This window comes from Lactuca virosa, chromosome 9, assembly GCF_052849685.1.
Source record: "Lactuca virosa cultivar CGN04683 chromosome 9, Lactuca_virosa_CGN04683_v6, whole genome shotgun sequence".
In the NCBI taxonomy this organism is placed as follows: Eukaryota; Viridiplantae; Streptophyta; class Magnoliopsida; order Asterales; family Asteraceae; genus Lactuca; species Lactuca virosa.
Window position 1 is genome coordinate 225,528,800 of NC_136434.1, and position 20,210 is coordinate 225,549,009.

The window sequence follows — 20,210 nt, forward strand, 5'->3', positions numbered from 1 at the left end:
TGTTTTTGATCCTTGACATCCCAATCACAAACTTGAAGGGCATAATCGAGATTAAACATGCCATTGAAAATTTCAATGAATCTCAAAAGATCTAGGAGATTCAATTCATTTAAAACCTAATATTCAATTTTCGTTTTTCATGGTGGAAATTGGTAAATCGTCATTTACTTACCTTCAAATGTTCTACAATTTGGATTACGACATCCCTCTTCCATTTTGTAGAATATTGTGTTGGATCCTAGCCTTAATATTTCATTTGGGTGTTATATTAAGGATTTTATCAACTAACTTGAATTTCTCCCGTTTGGTAGATGTCAAAATCTAACAACCATGGTCTTCCTGAATCCTTTGGAAAACATTTTCCACATGAAGATGATGTTCCACGATTGGATTATGGAAATGGAAATCATGCTTCACTTCCTCCACCTCCTCCAATAATTCTCCCTGACCCACATGTTCGAAGACTTGAAAAGTTGAAGGTCACTCAAGCCCTATTAGTAAACAAACACGAAGATGGAAAGTTTGTATGTGCTCATGTCTTGGATATGAAGTTGCATATTGACAGATTGGGAATGTTGGGTGTTGAAGTATCTAGGAATCTGGCTATTGACTTGGTTCTTCAATCACTTCCTGACTCATATAGTGAGTTCATTAGAGAGTAATATATGATGGACCACGACGTGACCCTCATTGATTTGACTTATTTGCTTATTGCTGCTGAATCAGAAATGATTTGGCAGACTGGTCAAGTGAATTTGTCTGGTAAATCAATGTCTCAGCCTTCTATGGATAATGGCAACATTGGAATTCCAGAAAAGTTTTCTCTACGCAAGAGAAAGGCCAAGTCTGAGATAGTCCCTTGTGCCATTCCCAAAGAGGCTATGTGTTTCTACTGCCAAGAGAAGGGGCATTGGTTGCGAAGCTGCCCTGACTACCTGAGAGATCTAAGAGATGGGATAGTTAAGATGTATGACTCTACTTAAGCTAAAATCCATTATCTAACTCTATTAAGTTCCTATTTGTAGATTCTTAATACATGATGTAATATGATTACATTTTGAAGTTTTGTAGGATCGAAGAAAAGAAAGGAAGCTTAAAGGAAGAGTGAGCTGAGTCTGATCACGAAGAAATGGATTTCGATCGCATAATTCGAAGATCGGATTTTTGAGCTGTTGTTCAAGAGTTATGATAGATTGCTTAGGAATATGTAATAAGCATAGTTTTCATTTGAATTGCATTGTAAGGACAAGTTTTTTCCGCGTTTTATAAATAAATGAAATTTTGAGTTTTATCTTATTTATTTATTCTTGCAATGTTATTAGTGAACATTGATGTTTGTATGTTTCTATTATAAGCAATTGTAGTGGATGTGATTCTTAGTTATCTTATTTGTGGTAATGTCAGAAATTTACCAAATAAGGAAATATTCTCATCGCCCAAGTTTCAATTGGACAGAAACTTGGAATCATGCAACTGGTATTGTATGATGAATGAGAACCTTCGTATTTGAGAAATTAAGACTAACTCCTTGTTCACATAAGTATGTGAGTCAAGTAAAGGACCAAAGGATCTAGTACGCATTATTGTGCACTAGGTCGAGTCCACCACAAAGAACGATAAAATCTTCGTCATGATTTGCTGAAAGATTACTAAATGTGATTATACTTAAAAGATTAAGTATGATTCTGAATCATTGAAAAGGTTTCAATGAATAACAGAACGAATAAGAAGATTCAATTAGGCAGAAAGATAGAAGTTTCTCCAATCTGAAAAGATGGGAGAGTACTTAAGTATCGTGTTTTGTGATTAACTTAGTGATTATGAAACCGTGTCACAATTGATCCTCTAAGGACACCTTAGTAAACTAGTAAGGCTAAGAAGAGGAATCAGAAAATGTTGAAATGGTTAAATCAAAAAGTGAATCATACTTCGTTCCAAAATCAAGTCTTAGAGTCATACTCTAAGATTGTGACTTGAGTGACACATCTTAAGAAGTTTTAACAAAATATGGAGTAGGAAAATGTTTTTCTTACTCTTGCACGTTTGAAATTGGTAAGCTGTGATGTCTTGGATAAGACAAAGACCAACTAAGACCAATTGTGTGTAGTGTTTGCCTTGATAAGGACCCACACTAACTCTTGAATATTTGTTTTGTCAAGGAATGTTTCTTGACAAGAGAATCTCATATGTCAAGAGGTCAGTGGGAGTCTAAATGATTTTGAAAAGTATTAAGAACTAATCAAGGATAGACTTATTGTTAATCACTAGCACACGACTTGAGGTTTGCAACCTATCGTGTTGACATAGTTTTGTTTCTGTGCCATTCCAGTTTAAGTCAACTATGCATATCAGTTCTATGAGTTCTCAATTGATTGCATAGAGGCAAGGCACCCTGATCAATGGAAAGTACATTGATAGGTAAGGGTGAGATGCTCAAAGACTTGGAAGCAATAGTGGGACCCTTGATGGCAAGAAATTAAGAATGAACAAGTTCTGTCCATAAGAGTTTGGATTTGTCACAAACATTATCTTATGAATATGGTTATGACAAATTCACATGGATAGGAACACATACACCATAAAATCTAAGTGTCACAAGGTTTCTCTCCTTCATGAAAATGATTATGAGGAAACGCTTTCACTAGGAAGATTTTATGGAGATAGCGATTGTGTAAATTGCATTCTAAAATTCGATTATGATTACGGCATCCCTCTTCATAGTTCAAATGGTGAGATTTGGCATTTAGTTTGAACAATTAAGACTTATTGTTGTAAGTTCTGAAATTGTTTAGACACACATATGAGATATCTAATGAAAGGTGTATGAGTTTGAAAAGCTTAGATAAAGGCTTATCATAACATCTCGTATCAGAAATATGAACTTTCGTTAAGGAAATCAATAAGTATTGATTTCTAGAAGTCCAGCTGTTTTCTGAGTACATGTCAAAGCTAGTAGGAGCATAAGTGTTATGCTAGTAAAGTAATAATTATCATGTTAGTGGGAGCATGATTATTATGTTGCAAGTTACCAATATTAATTATAGAAAACAAAGGTTTCACTTCGCAAAGTTGCAGGGATTGAAAGGTTGTTTTGCTATAATTAAGGGAGAGAATATTATACTTCATTTCAAATCTAAAAGTTTAGATCGAGAAATTTTAATCAAATTTAGTCAAAAGATATATATGGATGTTATGTTGAAAAGATTCAACATATGGGAATCCTATATATGGCAATATTATAGCAAGAAACTGGTAAAGTATCATGTTTTTCATGAATCGTATCCCATACGCTTCTGGTATAGGATCGATTGCATATGCTGTAATATTCGACCGTTCTAATTTTCCAAATGCCTAGGGCATTAAGAGGGAAAAAGGACCAGAACCAAATATGACTGAAATTAATTAAACAACTGTCAAGAACAATCTGAGGTTCGCCAAGGATTGTTCACTTGTGGGTAGTTTGAAGTAGAGTATTGGATGGAATATATTGACATTATTATGAAAAGATATGATTCTATTTAGAATGAGTTGTCATATGGCAAATATGGAAATGTTTCCATAAAAGGGAGTTGGATATCTAGAATCTATGACTAGATTAGAAACTTTTATGCAAGAAGGATGTTCAAAGGAATGTACTTTGAATGTGAGACTTCATATCTGTGGAATTGCCTTGTAAAAATATCCAATAGAGTACTTTGTAATATCATTGGCAAAGTCTTGGTGGCTTTGGTGTTGTGACATTACGAAGGGATCGTTGCATAAAATGTTAGAATCTAACATATTCTAATAGTGGCAAGAATTTAGTATTCTTACACTAGTGATAAGGATTAGGAATTGTGAAATGAGCATCATTGGAAATGTTTTCAATTGATCTATTTCACAAAGAAAGGACTGTAGGTAAACATAGTGTGCATGCTTAGAACATGGGACAACTATTGTTATAATTCAAGTAATAAGTTGATTATCCGAAACATTATACAAATGTGTAATCAATATGGCGACTAAATAAAAGGTGTTTTATTTATACTCACAAGTGTAAGACCATATTGGATTCGATTATTCTTGTGTTTCACTTTGCATGTTTTGACTTCCTGAATAATAAGATTATTCAAACCATCCACAGTCGACAAATACTGTGGAAGTAGGTATTGAAGCTAGATTGTCGTGAATTGGTTTGTAGACTGTCTAAAGTGTATTAGACATAGCAAAAGTTTGATAAAACGTTCATGAGTGCTTATGAATTAAGATTTGAGCATTGGATTAAACCCACACTCACTTAGATCGCTTCATGGATTTTATCACGAGTGATTGGTGAGACGATAATATCTTATATTCTTGAAACGGAGACATGTGAGTTGTAATTTACAAGTCGGTTGCACATTGATAATATGTAAACGCACCTGTAACTTGGTGTTATAAAACATATTGTTGTGTGTGATTTGGTGAGTAAATACAAGCGAGACTTTGAGTCGAAGTTTATCCGTTCCTTTTACCCAATGTGGGATAACAACGATATCTGTGGGCCCCTCGATGATTTAGTGATGACACCCTAAGTGCTTGGCCAAGCCTGGACTAAGTTGATGTGTCCAATTGTATTCTGTTGTCAGTCGTCATAAATCGGAAATCGGGAAACAACACATGGAGGAATATATGATCCCTTATCTAAAGGACGCGTTACTGATAAGATCAGAGTTGACAACGGCTTTTGAAAGCTACGATTGATGATTGGGTCATACATGCAAAATAGTTATTAGACTTATCCAAGTGGGAGACTGTTGGATTACGTGTATAAGCCCATAACTATTTTGGTATGTACTTGACCCGATTATGAGCATGGTCCTTTTGGGTTGCCTTCACCATAGCAACTGATAGGATGAATTGAGGAGAAAGAGGATTAATTATGATTTATTAATGTATTATGTGAATAATATATTAAAAGAGAAATCATATTGTTTAATTAATATTAGTCAAGAATTAATTTTGTGGCTAAAAGAGATTAATTAAATAAAGGGGACTGATATTGCAATTATATGATAGTTGCAAATTGGGCTATGGATTCCTAATGGAAAGGACATTAGAAGAAATCTATGGGAAGCCCATATGATTTTCGTCCAAGGGCTTTCTAGAAGGATTCCATGGGTTGCTTAAGGCCTAAGCAGAGAATTAGGGTTTCACCTAAAACCCTAGCAGCCCTCACAAGTATATAAAGACCCCTAGGGCTCCCAAAAACGTGGCTAAGCTTTCTCTAGAAGATCTTGGACATTTTTGGTGCTCCTCCTCCCTCTCCTAAGTCATCTTGTTGCTAGTGGTGTTTGTGACTCCATTAGAGGTGCAACATTTGAGGCACTAAGCTTTCAGAAGTCAAGATCAAGAAGGATTGTGATTGTTATTGCTACATAACAATCAAGGTAATGTTTCTAACCCTAATCTTATGTCAATTTCGATAATAGCATGTTAGATCTAGGGTTCATGCTTTGGTATTCAATGTTGTTGTGTTCATAGTAGAAGACCTAGATCAAAATAATTAGGGTTGCATGTACACCATAGGAATGATGTAATGCTCATAACCCATCAAGTACGCCCCGTGTACTAGCTAGGGACTAAAATGAGATGATTTTTGTATTAAGGGGCTAAAGGAAACATACCAAATTCTCGAGTGTTACAATTCTCCCCCACTTGAATAAGACTTCATCCTCAAAGTCTGCTGCCCCAAGCATCTTTGGGTAGTGCTCCTACATCTCGTCCTCCGACTCCAACGTCCATTCTGAACCCTTGCAGTACTGCCACTAAACTTTCACTAACTTAAAAACCATGTTCCTCAAGGATTTCATCTTCCGGCCAAGAATCGCCACCGGTCTCTCGATATAATTCAGGCGATCATCCACCTGAATGTCATCCAATGGAACCACTGCCGAATCCTCCACTAAACATTTCCGCAGCTGAAAGACATGAAACGTGCTATGGATATGACTAAGCTCCTCGGGAAGATCCAAGCGATAAGCAACCCAGCCCAAAACCCTGAAAGGACCGATATACCTGGGGCCCAACTTGCCTCTCTTCCTGAATCGAATGACAACTTTCCAAGGTGACACCTTCAGGAGAACCATATCCCCAATCTAGAACTCTTGATCTGATCGACGTTTGTCGGCATAGCTCTTTTGCCGACTCTGAGTTGTCTAAAGTCTACTCCGACCCTGCTGAATCAGCTCGGTAGTCTTGAGTACCGCTTCAGTACTCCCCATAACTCGCTGACCGACCTCACCCCATCATATCGGGGTCTTGCATTTCCTCCCATAGAGAATCTCAAAAGGAGGTTGATTAATGCTAGCATGATAACTGTTTTTATATGAAAATTCTGCTAATGGAAGATGTGTATCCCAAATTCCACCGAAATCTAAAAGACACGCCCGAAGCATATCCTCCAAGGTCTGGATAATCCGCTCACTTTGTCCGTCATTCTGCAGGTGGAAGGTCATGTTGAAATGCATACAAGTACCCAAATCCTTGTGGAACCTCTTCCAAAACCTGGAAGTAAATCAGACACCCCTATCTAAAACCATTGAAATCGCCCCCCCCCCCCATGCCATGCCATAAACTCCCTGATGTATATTTTGGCCAACTTCTCTGCTGAAATCCTCTCTCCTAAACGGGAATGTCTAACGGCTACACTTGTCATGAGGCCGCTAATGTTCGGCCTTGACTTTCCTGCAAGTCAAGCACCTCTCCATACACCAAGCTACATCCTGCTTCATGCAGGCCCACCAATAATTAGGACGAAGATCTCTGTACATCTTCGTTGCTCCGGGATGAATAAAGAATCTCAATTTGTGTGCCTCCTCCATCAGGACCTGACACACACCACCCAAATACAAAACCCATAGTTTCTGATGGAGAGTCAATAACCCTCGACTATCATAATCAAAGGAAGCCACCTGACCCACAATACACTCACTTTTCTGGTGCTCTTCCTTCATAGCCTCAACCTAATCCTCTCGAATCTGCTCCAAGAGTGGAGTAATCACTGTCATCCTCATATAAATATCCCTGATCGGAGCCGCGATCGCCATGCGGCTGAGAGCATCGGCCACCATATTGGCCTTCCCCCGATGGTAAAGGATCTCACAATGATAATCCTTCACCACATCCAACCACCGGCGATGCCTCATGTTCAGATTAGGCTGATCCATCAAATACGTTAGGCTCTTCTGATCTGTGTAAATAGTACAGTTGACCCCATAGAGGTAATGTCACCAAATATTGAGGGTGAAAACCACAGTCCCCTGCTCCAAATCATGCGTTGGATAATTCGCCTCATGAGACTTCAGCTACCTCGAAGCGTAAGCTATAATGCGGCCCCACTGCATCAGAATTGCACCCAAACCTGAGATCGAAGCATCACAATTAACCAAAAAAATCCTCAACACCCTCAGTTAGGGTTAGTATCAGCGCCTTACATAGTCTATGTCTCAAAGTCTCAAAAGCTGCCTGTTGCTCAGGCCCCCAACAAAAAGTGGTTGTTTTCTTCGTCAACTGAGTCAGTGGAACCGCTATCTTAGAGAAATCCTAGAAAACTTCGAATCTCAGATGGAGACCTCAGAACCTCCCATCCCATCACCGCCTCAACCTTGGCCGGATCGACCAGAATACCGTTCTGGTTGACAAGGTGCCCCAGAAATTGCACCTCGCACAACCAAAACTCACACTTGGAGAACTTCGCAAACAAACTCTTCCTCCTCAGAGTCCCCAACACCTCCCTCAAGTGCTCCTCATGCAGCTTCTGGGTCTTGGAATAAACCAGTATATCCTCAATGAATACAATCACAGACCGATCCAGCATCGGCCTGTATACGCCGTTCATGAGGTCCATGAATGTGGCTGGTGCATTGGTGATCCCGAAGGGATCACAACGAACTCGTAATGACCATAGCGAGTCCGAAAGGACATCTTCTACACATCCTCCTCTCTGACCCTCATTTGATGATAACCTGAATGAAGATCAATCTTGGAAAACCAAGATGCATCCTGAAGCCGATCAAACAAATTGTCAATCCTCGGGAGTGGATAATGGTTCTTCACCGTTAGCTTATTGAGCTCCTGGTAATCAATACACATCCGATGAGACCCATCCTTCTTCTTCACAAACAGGATCGATGCTCCCCATGGCAAACGGCTTGGTCGAATAAAACCCTTGTCTAACAGCTCTTGTAGATGTGTAGACAACTCCTGTATCTATGGAGGAGCTAACCGATACGGTACTTTGGCTATCAGAGTCGCGTCCGGAACCATGTCAATCCTAAACTCCACCTGCCTCTCCGGAGGTACCCCAGGCAAATCTTACAGGAACACATCCGGGTATTCCCAAACAATCGTCACATCATCCACAATCATCTTACCCTTCTCCTGGATATTCCTAACATAGGCAACAAATCTAGAACAACCCTGCTGCAGATATCACCTGTCCCTAGCTGCTGAACATATACTCGACCCATACTGAGCTCTCTCTCCCTGAACCACTAACTCTCTCCCACTTAGGTTTTGAATACGCACCAACTGATGCTCACAATCAATCACTGTCCCATTAGGGCGTAACTAGTCCATCCCTACAATAAACTTGTTCCCACGCAAAGGAATGGGAACCAAATCGATCGGATACTGCTCGTTGAACATCTCAAGAACACAACCCCAATGAACCCTCGATACTCGGGCATATCGGTCATCCGCAATCTCGACCTCTAATGGAAAGTCCAGCTCCTCTGGAGAACTAACAAACCTCTTGCTGAGCGCAAGAGATACAAAAGATTGGGTAGGCCCCGAATCAAACAAAGTACGATCCTAAAACAAAACATACAAATATAAGCATAAAATCAACATAAATAAATAGATAAGGAGAAGATACATACCCGTCACAACATTAGGTGTTGTGCGAGCCTCCTCGGATGCAAGCTGGAAAGCCCCGCTCCAGCAACTCTTCGGATTACTGATGGCCGCCAGGGCAAGGCGGATGCGCCTGTTGTGAGGAGGCTCGTGCAAAAATAAGACCAAAAATTTCAATTTTTAGATTAATAAAATCATTTTTCAAAACAACATCATAAAAACAATAGTAAATCAGAGTGTATCAATATACATCCAAGTACATCAGAGTAATACAAAATGCAAAACAATGTGGTCTGTGCACTGCAATCATCCCGAGCTCTTCCCCTTCGAATCAGAAGTACTTGAAACATAAACTAAAACCGTAGGAACAAAGCTTAGTGAGTTCCCCAAAATACCAAATACCATACATATAAAACATATAATGGGCCCCTCCTGTCATCGGGCCCCGCCCGACATCGAGCCCCGCTCGGAACAGATTTGTCAGTCATCAGGCACCGCCTGACATCAGGCCCCACCCGGTATACATACAAACACATAAAACATGCATAAAAATTATAAAGATAAATAGCATACAATGTAATCATTAGGCCCCACCCGATAAACATATAAACACATAACACATGCCAGAGTCTCGTCGACTACTAGCATCCTACACATAATAAGACATGGGATGGCATTGGTGCCTTCGACCTTCTAAATAGATTGAGGAAACTTACCTTAAGCTGTAGAATTGCTCAGATAAAATCTCAATTTGCTTGCTCAGATAATTAGATCTCGACCCATACTCAAGAATCTAAGTTACTTGTCCAATATCTAGGGTAAAAAACCATTTTTACCCTTTTTCTTACTTGGCCTAAAACCAAGGCCCAAACCTTTGCTCAAAAGGCCCAAATTCCTAAATGGCGTCTCAAGGCCCAATAAGACCCAAATTCCAAATTGGGCCTAAAATCCTCATGGATGCAAACCCAAGAAAGTCCATAGTCTATCCATGGACCATAGTCAGAAGTCCAATGCCCTAACAAGGCCCAAACCCTAAAAGCCCAAAATATGGCTCAAACCCGAGGGAGTCAAACCAAAAGTCAAACAGATGAGTACGTTGGGCGTACTCAAGCTTACATTTGGCGTACTCCATCCGAGACTAGTACGCGCATCGTAGAAGCTGTGTATGCCCAACGTACTCCGCTGGTAACCAAACCAATCCATTAATCACTTAATCTTTTAAGTCAACATGCCAAACTCTCAGATCTGATTCTATAAAGTGACTTAACACGTAAAGTTGGCAACTTTACCACCATGTATGACTTATTAAGACCCAAAACCCAAAAGGAAACCATATTAAGAACCCAAATACTTGCATAGACCGAACTAATCCATAAAGGATGCATTTTTATGGACAAGGGACCTCAAATGAGCAAAGATCTAAAATCCATAGCTTCTAGAGTAGACCATAACTTCATATATGACTTAAAAGACCCAAAATGTATAAATAACACCATAAAATGGATCTACATAAAGGACCATCAAGATGAGAGCTTTTTACCTCAAAAGGCTTGCTAAGGTGAAGATAACTTTGGATCTAAAAGCTTAAGCTACTCCCAAGCAACCTCTAAGTGTTCCTCTTCTTCTTCTTCACCACAAAACACCAACAAACTCGCTTTCAAGCTCAAATCTCACCAAAATACACTTATGGTTTTAATATTTGGGCATAGGGTGATCGAGGCTGGTTAGTAAAATGTCCAAAGGTGTTGTAAGTTGTTTAAATAGGGTGCAAACCCTAAAAATTAGGGTTTGCCCTTTCACTACGTACACCATGTGTAGTGCTACGTACGCCCCGTGTATGTAGGTCAACCCGCGATCTGGAAATGAGCTAGTATACTAAGCGTACTCAGAGTACGCCCCGCATACTAGCTAGGGACTAAAACGAGATGATTTTTGTATTAAGGGGATAAAGGGAAGATACCAAATTCTATGGTGTTACATGCTTAATCTTAACGGCAAACATGATACTTCTATTGATCGCTTTGATTATTTTTTTCTTTAATCTAAAGTCGTACGCCATCGAACTTACTTCGTAGATTAGTTAGACTTGATTCGCTTTGACTACTAGGGTCGGAATAGAAATCATCACTGGAACAAAGGTAATGATGGAAATGAAAAAAATAGCTCAATTCCTAGCATCTTAGTAACCTTATGACTTTCCTTGATCCATGTGTGAGTCATGTGCTTCCGGTAGTATAGGCCTCTACTACCTTTCACACCTACTTATACTCATCCCAAGTATTGTATCGCAGTTCATTAAGTTATCACAAAAAGAAAATCGCACAGAAAGCACATAACATAATTTAGGAAATTATATTGCTTCTTAAAATGATTACAACGAGGATTCATATGTAACGGCTATTACATCAGGTACACAACCTAATACTAATATAATTACTTCATATTTTGAACTTTGTATAATCAGCTCCCTACTATCGACATATTGTTGCTTCATCAAGGATCACATGGTATGTTGTTGCCTTTTCCTTTTGTGACACATTCAATCTTGCCACTTTGTTTTTCTTTGGGTAATCTTTCGATATATACCCCTTGTCTCCACATCTGTACCATACATTGTCATTAAACGTACAATCCTTGGAATAGTGACCGATCCTTCCACACTTATAACAAGTCACTTCTCCGTCGCATCTCCCAAAGTGCTTCTTCTTGCACTTCTCACATCACTTGGCTTCACCACTAACCTATAATTTTGGTCGTCCAGGTTGGACTTCGAGAATCTTCCTTTCTTATCGGATCTAGAAGATCCCTCCATCTTCCTCTTCTTTCTTTCCTCTGTTCTCTCAAATCCTTCCCTGAATTTGGGTCTCCATATTCTTGGCTACTCAAATGGTTGTCTTCAAAGAAGTTTCCATTTTTACCATTGGTCCAAAGTCCGATGGCAACCTGTTAGCAAACCTCTCTATCTTGGAGAGTTCAGTAGGCACCAAGTAGGGTAATAACTTAATCTCCTCGGTGAATACAGTAACATACTCATCAACGCTCATCTTCCCATTCTCCAGGTTCTGAAACTCGTTGTTCATGTCTATCAGATACACTTCCCAACAGTATTGCATCCTCAAATGCTTTAGGAATACTTCCCAATACATCTTCATGGCTTCTCCCAATGGCATTGTATCTTCCAACAACTTCCATCAACTTAAAACCCCTGTCTTCAGCTGCCTGACTGCAATGATGGTTTTTTTCTTGTTGCTGCAGTTGTAGCTCTCAAATACCATCTCCATCTTGGAGATCTAATCCATAATCTATACTGACTTTGGTCTTCCATAAAAACTGGGTGGCTTGGCACCCATTAATTCCTTATACTTACACCCATCCTTGTCAATCCTTCTTTCCGTATTGTTTCTCCTTACCACTCGGGGTTCAGCTCGACTCACAATCCGACTCTAATTTTCTTCCTCCGACTAACCTTCATTCAGTTCGGGCTGCTGAAAAGGCACATTGGGTGCTCTTCTGTTCTCTAGGATGAACTATCTCAGTTCATCTCTCTGTTCAGCTGACATGGCTCTAATAATTATCATCGTAACAGGTTTAGCTACCAGCACTACTTCAGGTGCACGCTCGATTTCATGGGGCTTAGGCTGACGGGTTCTGTTGTCGTTCCCTAATCCACTATGTGTCCTCACGATGACATTCTGTATTCCAAGGTAGTCGTTCGAGACGAGAAATTTAAGATAGAGAAGGCTTAGACGTGTAATTCTCGCTATCTCTCCAAAAAGTTATATGCCGGTTCTAATATCGTAATTAAAAGTTTAGAAACCTGAACACATAAAATTTCCCTAATTCTGGGTCGGAGATAGACCGTAGATGTAATCAGATAATATCATTTTAAATAGGCAACTTAAGGCATGGTATAATTCAAACCATTTACCACATAAAAGCAAATTAGGCATCTTATCCTAAAGTGAGCTAGTACTTGTGTTAATTAAAATATAATAGTCACTCATCTCACAATCATCAGTTAGTATTCTAAGTTTAAGTCTAGAAATCCTACAAGTTCCTAGTTCGTTTAAACTAATTCTCTGCCACCAACTATGACATCCCAAAATTTACGGTTATTTTAGAACTTTTTGTTTATGCTTATTTAAATACAAAGTCTATTTATAATGCGGAATTTGGTCCCATAAAAGCACTATGAAGAATTATTTTTCATTAATTTATAAAATCATGGGATGTCATAACTGATATAATAAACATAAACATAAACGTAGGACTTACATCAATATTATATAGTCTACGAATTCTTTTAATTCTATCAGCATATAATTATCTATTAGTACCTATGTATCACTACATATGATACAAAGAAACTGAGTGGGTCATGTTGGGAAACCTGGTGAGTACATAGGGTATTCAACCCACAATAATATAGTTAATATGTTTAATTATCAAACAGTTAACCGATTTACCCACCCCGTTTACTTATTTATTCTCCCCTAAGGATCTATCCTAAAGGTTTTCTTAATCATCGTTGTTGACAGTACTGTTACAAGGATTTCTCCGCAATACATGCATGTAGGTTTCATTCTAAGAATTTGTCCTAAGGGATAGCCACGAAGTCCATCATTTCATGTGTTTAGGCATGAAGTCCATTTCTTCCGGTGTTTAGGCATGAAGTCTATCGCTACCGGTGTTTATCTAATAGGCACTAAGTCCATAGATGTCATTATCTATCTAATATACACTAAGTCCATAACTGCCAATCTACTACAGGACTGTCATCATTTAGTCTGGTAGTTGTCACCTATGTTTTCGCTAAGTGACTACATCGTTGGTACACCAATACCATTCCTATAGTTGTGGCATCCTATATTTGCCTACATACTATGACATCCTATCTTTCATCGTACTATGGCAAATTTCACTACCCTTCGTTACCCAATGCATAATGTTTATAGAATACGTATTCGGTATTAATCATATAAACTTATTTTATTTATAACATTTCATCTAACACATAGCATCTTTGCACATGAGCCCGTATATCAATTAATTAATTAGATACTTCATATTTATGTATAAGATGAAAGTAACTATGCACTCACTTCATTAAAGTGGATGCCTCAGAATATGGACAGACTTCGCCCTAGCACTTTAACTTTTCTTCTAACGTAACCTAAGTATAGTGATTACTGGTGACTTAATGATAGTCTAGAATCCTCACTAATCCCAATGAATACTGAGTGTTTTATCAAATAAGGATCAGCCATGCAGGATAATTAGTAGGCATCATCATTTCTGCATAATAGCTTTTCTAAAATCCAACAACCAAGCCAATGTGACCATTCTAGAGACCTCTCCCGTAAGTAGATCAATCAATATAACGACATCGAATTATTGATAAATCTTATTTGTAGGTTCATAATAACGACTTATAACTATAAATATAAGTTACATTGAAAATACTAGATTGTAACTTAACTTACAGAGGTTCTTCCTGAAAAACATTAGGAAATTGCACTGGTAGAGCTTCTACTCGCTAGCTACTACTACTCCAGGGGTCGCAGGGCTTCCCCGAAGACTAAAACTAAGAGAAAACGGGCTAAAATCGAAAGCAACTCGAAAGAGAAGATCTTGGGAGGTGTGGGAAGGGATTGAGGCCTTGTCTGCTATTTATAGCTGTTTTTTGGGTGCACGTTGTGCAAAAGGAGTGCACGCCACACATTTTAAGGCTACGTCTCCATAGCCATCTGTGTCACGTGTGGCCTCTCCGTGGTCTGCATTTTCACCTTCTAGAAGTGTGCGTCACGTAAATCACAGATTTTGTAAATTCCATAACTTCTTCATACGGACTCTATTTTCGACGTCATTATATCCCCATGAAGCTCTCAACGAGATCTACAACTTTCTTTTAGACTCCATCAGCTAATTTTGACTTAATTTTGTCATTCCTATTTTTATATAGTTAAATGATATTGCTAAAATCTTAGCTCTCTCGTATGGACTCCATTTTTGGCATTCTTTTTCGTAAAATTTCTATCTTAAGGAGTACTACGATTGTCCTTTTGGCGACTTTAGCTAAAAGTCAACCATTCTCTTCGTAGCTCTTAACGTCACACATTCCTTGTGCGCGGCTGACTTTTATATCTTATAAAAATCATATCTAATTCATACGGAGTCAGATTTCTACGAAATTTATATTTTTGAGATCGGGACAATGTGTACTTTCTACATATATAATAATACATATGTTTTGGTGCACTTATTTTTATGATTTCCGGAAGATTCGGTTGAATGTTCCTATTTTTCTTAATACGAAAAATTATATTATATCTCAAATGCTTAGCCTGATTTTGCGGGTGTTACACATGTTGATAGCATGGTTTTTGTAGCTCGAAGAGGATTCTATTATGAGAGAGAGGCCATATCTAAAGAGAACAGTGGGAGTACCACTGATCGTAAAGAAATTCAAGAATTGATTAATGAGGAAACCTTAGGTGACACTAGCAATCAACCTGAGGATGGAATGTCTATTGAGCGCATTGACAATTCGGTACCTCTTCGTCGATCCGATAGAGTTAGTATGCCATCTGAGTTTTATGCTTCTTATATAACTGTGGTTGGGGACACATCATTAGTGATAGGACACTAATACATCTAGATGAACCAGCTAACTACAAGGAAGCAATGGCAGGCCATGAGGTTGCAAAATGGAAAGAGGCAATGTATAACGAGATCCAATGCATGTATGATAACAAAGTATGGACCTTGGTTAATCATACACCCTTTCGGAAGACGATGGTTTTTAAATGGATCTTCAAGAAGAAGATCGACACGGATGGTCATGTATAGATGTTCAAATCCAAATTGGTTGCGAAAGGAATTTCTCAAACCCAAAGGGCTAAATACCTTTTCACCAGTTTCCAATATCAAGGTGATTAGGATCATTCTTGCCATAGATTCCTTTCATGATTATGATGTATGGAAAATGGATGTTAAAACCGCATTTCTTAATGAGAAGTTGGCTAAGGATGTTTACATGGGTTAGCCAGAAGTTTCTGAACATGCCAAAGGACTACATTACCCCTGTACATTTCTTTTTATTAATTTAGTATTTATAGGTTATTTATTTATTACAAAATCTTTGATAATTAGTTGGGTCCCACCACCCCATTCCTATTCCACCCAACCTATCCCTTCATCGCCCTCTTCTTCCTTTCTTTACTCCAACCCTATCGTCTTCTTCGACGACAATACTACAATCAAATTTGAACATTAAACCTATCGTCTTCACAAATGCAGACAAGAAAGTAATATAGTAAATGTTTCGAGCATTGATTTAAATGTAATGAACAAAGTCTGTGTCAAAATGTTGGTCAAAAGAGAAACAAAGAAGCGTGGGTCATGGACGGTTCTCAATCATTCAATGCATTTAGAGACGCATAATTTGAACATTAAACCAAACCAAACCCATTTAATCATGACAATTTCTTATTTACTTTCATGTAATTGAAGCATAACTATATAAAATCCCAATAAATTAAAAATGAAAATCAAAAAAATCCCAAAAATTCAAACAAAACTCAAAAAACTGTAAAATCCATAAAATTCATGAAAATTTTTAAACTTTTCAAACATTCCAAAACCATCCATTGTTTACAAATTGTTTTCAAAATAGTTTAACATCAGAGAAATCCCAAAAATCATAACATAAAATGTGAGGAGGTGCACGATCAAGCCTTCGCCTTCCCGTGATCATCTGATGTACCTGAAACAAAATCCACAACTGTAAGCTAGAAGCTTAGTGAGTTCCCCCAAAATACTGACATAACAAATAGTACACATAATAACAACATGTAATGGGTCCACAACTTTACAGACTGGAGTACCCCCGAGTTCACAACATAAGTCTGGCTTGCCCCTTGGGCCCACAACTTATGTCTGGCTTGCTCCCCCGATCCTTGGACTGGAATACAAAATATTAGCCGACAGTACGAGTCTGGCATGCTCTGCCCGACCCTCAGCTCGTATCTGCAATGATCATGAGTCCTTAGTATGAGTCTGGCATGCCCTCCCTGGCCCTCCGCTCATATCTGGCATCGTCTAGGGTTTGATGGCTACAACACGAAGCAGTACAACCTTAACCTAACCCACAGAACATGTCGACATGTAACAGATAAATACATATACAGATAATCATACAATATCATAGGTAGTCCTACAGATCTACCAAACTAGCATATCAAACTAGCATGCATATCTAACTCGTACTCATCATGTCAATAACTACTAGGATGTCAATCTAATGGGCCGGCCATGGTGCCTTCGACCCCTAAGTATAGTGAGGAAAACTCGCCTTAGAAGTAGTGATGGACCGGTAATATCAATCCCAACTCACATCACCAACTCAACTGCCTACAATCACCAATGACTACTTCATTAAAATCCCAAAATACCCTCAAAAGTCAAACTTGGTCAACCTTGGTTAAGTCAAAGTCAACAATCAAGGTCAATAGTCAAGGTTAACAGTCCATGTTGACCCAACTCGTCGAGTGCATCTACTGTCTCGTTGAGTTCCTTCATATCTCAGAAAATCATGAAAAGCTCGAGACAACTCCCCGAGTCACCAGAGCAACTCGTCGAGTTCTTTAGGATCTAGAAAGCGGGAAAACCCGATTCAACTCGTCGAGTTGCCCTAGTCTTAATACATTCAGTCGCTTTCCAAGCGAGTCTAATGCTCCAAACTATAGATCTGGTCCCCTAGGGTTGAGATACCACGTAAAGCTGCAAGCTTTACGTCCATGCATGGCATCAAGGGGCTAAAACACTAAAATTAAGCTTATTAAGGGACTTAGAGCATGAAGGAGGGCCAATACTTGATAAAGTTGGCGACTTTAAGTCCATGGAGGCCATGAGATGTCCAGATCAGAAGTCATAGCTTCATAACATGCTCAAATCCAAAATGGGCTTATAATGGCCATAAACTTTCAAATAAAGAAATCTAGAAAAGATATGGTCAAGGTATCGACTTTATACCTTAGAATGACTGCAACAACAATGGAAATCCCAGGTCTAAAGCTTCTCCCTTCAACTTTGCACCACCAACTTCAAGCTCCTTCAAGAAAAGCACCAAAGAATACTCTTTAAGCTCACACACACTCAAAATGGGGAAAGAGGCGCAGTTAGAGTTTTCTATGGACTGAGGGGACAGTGAGGGAGGCTAACAATGGGTCATAAGGTCTTTAAATATGGTGCAAAACCCTGAAAATTAGGGTTTCATGTTCAGCCCTCAACTCATCGAGTTGGGTCCTTCCAACTCATCGAGTAGACCTTAAAGATACGCGACCATTAAAAACTCTACACGGCGAGTTGGAGCCTCCCAACTCGTCGAGTTTCCCTGAAAATGAGTATATATTAAGCTTTAAATTCATACCTGGGAATCGGGGTGTTACAACTCTCCCCCACTTGAACTAGGCTTCGTCTCGAAACCAACTGCAGTGAACAAATCTGGATAATGCTCCCGCATCTCAGCCTCCGGCTCCCAAGTCCACTTGTATCCCTTCCGATGTTGCCACTGTACCTTTACCAAAGTAAACATCGGCCTCTCAATGTAGTTCAGGTGCTAGTCGACCTGAATATCATCCAATGACACAACCGCGTCCTCATCTAATATGCACTTTCGCAACTGCGAAACGTGAAATGTGCTATGGATCTGACTGAGCTCCTCTGGGTGATCCAGTCTATACGCCACCTTGCCAACCCTGGCAATAATCCGAAATGGCCCAATGTATCGGGGACCCAACTTTCCCCTCTTACTGAAGCGGATCACACCCTTCCTGGGTAAGACCTTCAGCAACACTATGTCACCGACCTGAAACTCCAACTCAGATCGGCGCTGGTCGACGTAACTCTTGTGCCGACTCTGAGCAGTATGCAACCGCTGCCTGATCTGCTAAATCATCTCGGTAGTCTGCAGAACCACCTCCGTCCGACCCATCACCCTATGACCAACCTCTCCCCAACAGACTGGGGCATGGCATCTCCGCCCATACAACAGCTCAAAAGGTGGAGCACCAATGCTGGAGTGAAATTTGTTGTTGTAGGAGAACTCTGCAAGGGTTAGGTAGGAGTCCCAGCTCCCACCAAAATCAATGACGCATGCCCTCAACATATCCTCGAGGGTCTGAATGGTCTGCTCGCTCTGGCCGTTGGTATGTGGATGATAAGTTGTGCTGAAATGCAGCCTCGTGCCAAGTTCCTCATGGAACTTCTGCTAAAAACGGTAGGTGAACCTAACATCACGGTCTGACACAATAGAGACCGGCACCCAATGGAGAGCAACAATCTCACGGATATACACATCGGCCAACTTCTCGGCTGATGAACTCTCCCGAATGGCCAGAAAATAGGCGCTCTAGGTCAATCGATCCACGATGACCCATACAACATCAAAACCCTTTGCGGTTCTCGGCAACTTGGTGATGAAATCCATCGTGATCTGCTCCCATTTCCACATGGGAACCTCCAGAGGCTGCAAATTGCCATGCAACCTCTGATGCTCGACCTTGACCATCCTACAGGTCAAACACCTCTCTACGTACTAAGCGATCTCTCTCTTCATGCACGACCACCAGTAGCTCAGTCTCAAATCACGGTACATCTTGGTGGCCCCGGGGTGAATAGAAAAACGAGACTTATGAGCCTCCTCCAATACAATCTGCCTGACCCCACTAGACATAAGAACCCATACCCGACCACAATGGGTCAACAAACCACGACTGCCCTAAACAAATCTGGTAATCTCGCCCCTGATCCTCTCAATCTTCCAATTTTCTTCCCGTACCCCTCGGCCTGAGCCTCTCTAATCAATCCCGCAAGTGGAGAATCCACAGATATCCTCATACACAACACCAAAACAACAGATCCAGCCAACTTAGTGCTCAGGTCGTCCGCCACAACATTCGCTTTACCCGGATGATAAAGGATCTCACAGTCATAATCCTTGACTACCTCTAGCCACCTGTGCTGTTTCATGTCCAGGTTCGACTGATCCATGATATGCCTCAAGCTCTTGTGGTTCGTGTAGATGGTACAACAGACCCCATATAGATAATGTCTCTAGGTCTTGAGGGCGAATACTATCGCTCCCATCTCAAGATTATGTGTGGGATATCTCGTCTCATATGGCTTTAGGTACCGCGAAGCATAGGCTATTACCCGTCCTCTCTGCATGAGGACTGCCCCTAACCCGATGATGGACGTATCACAGATTACCACAAAATCCTCCACTCCCTCAGGGAGGGTTAATATCGGGGCCTCGCAAAGTCTCTTTCGCAGAG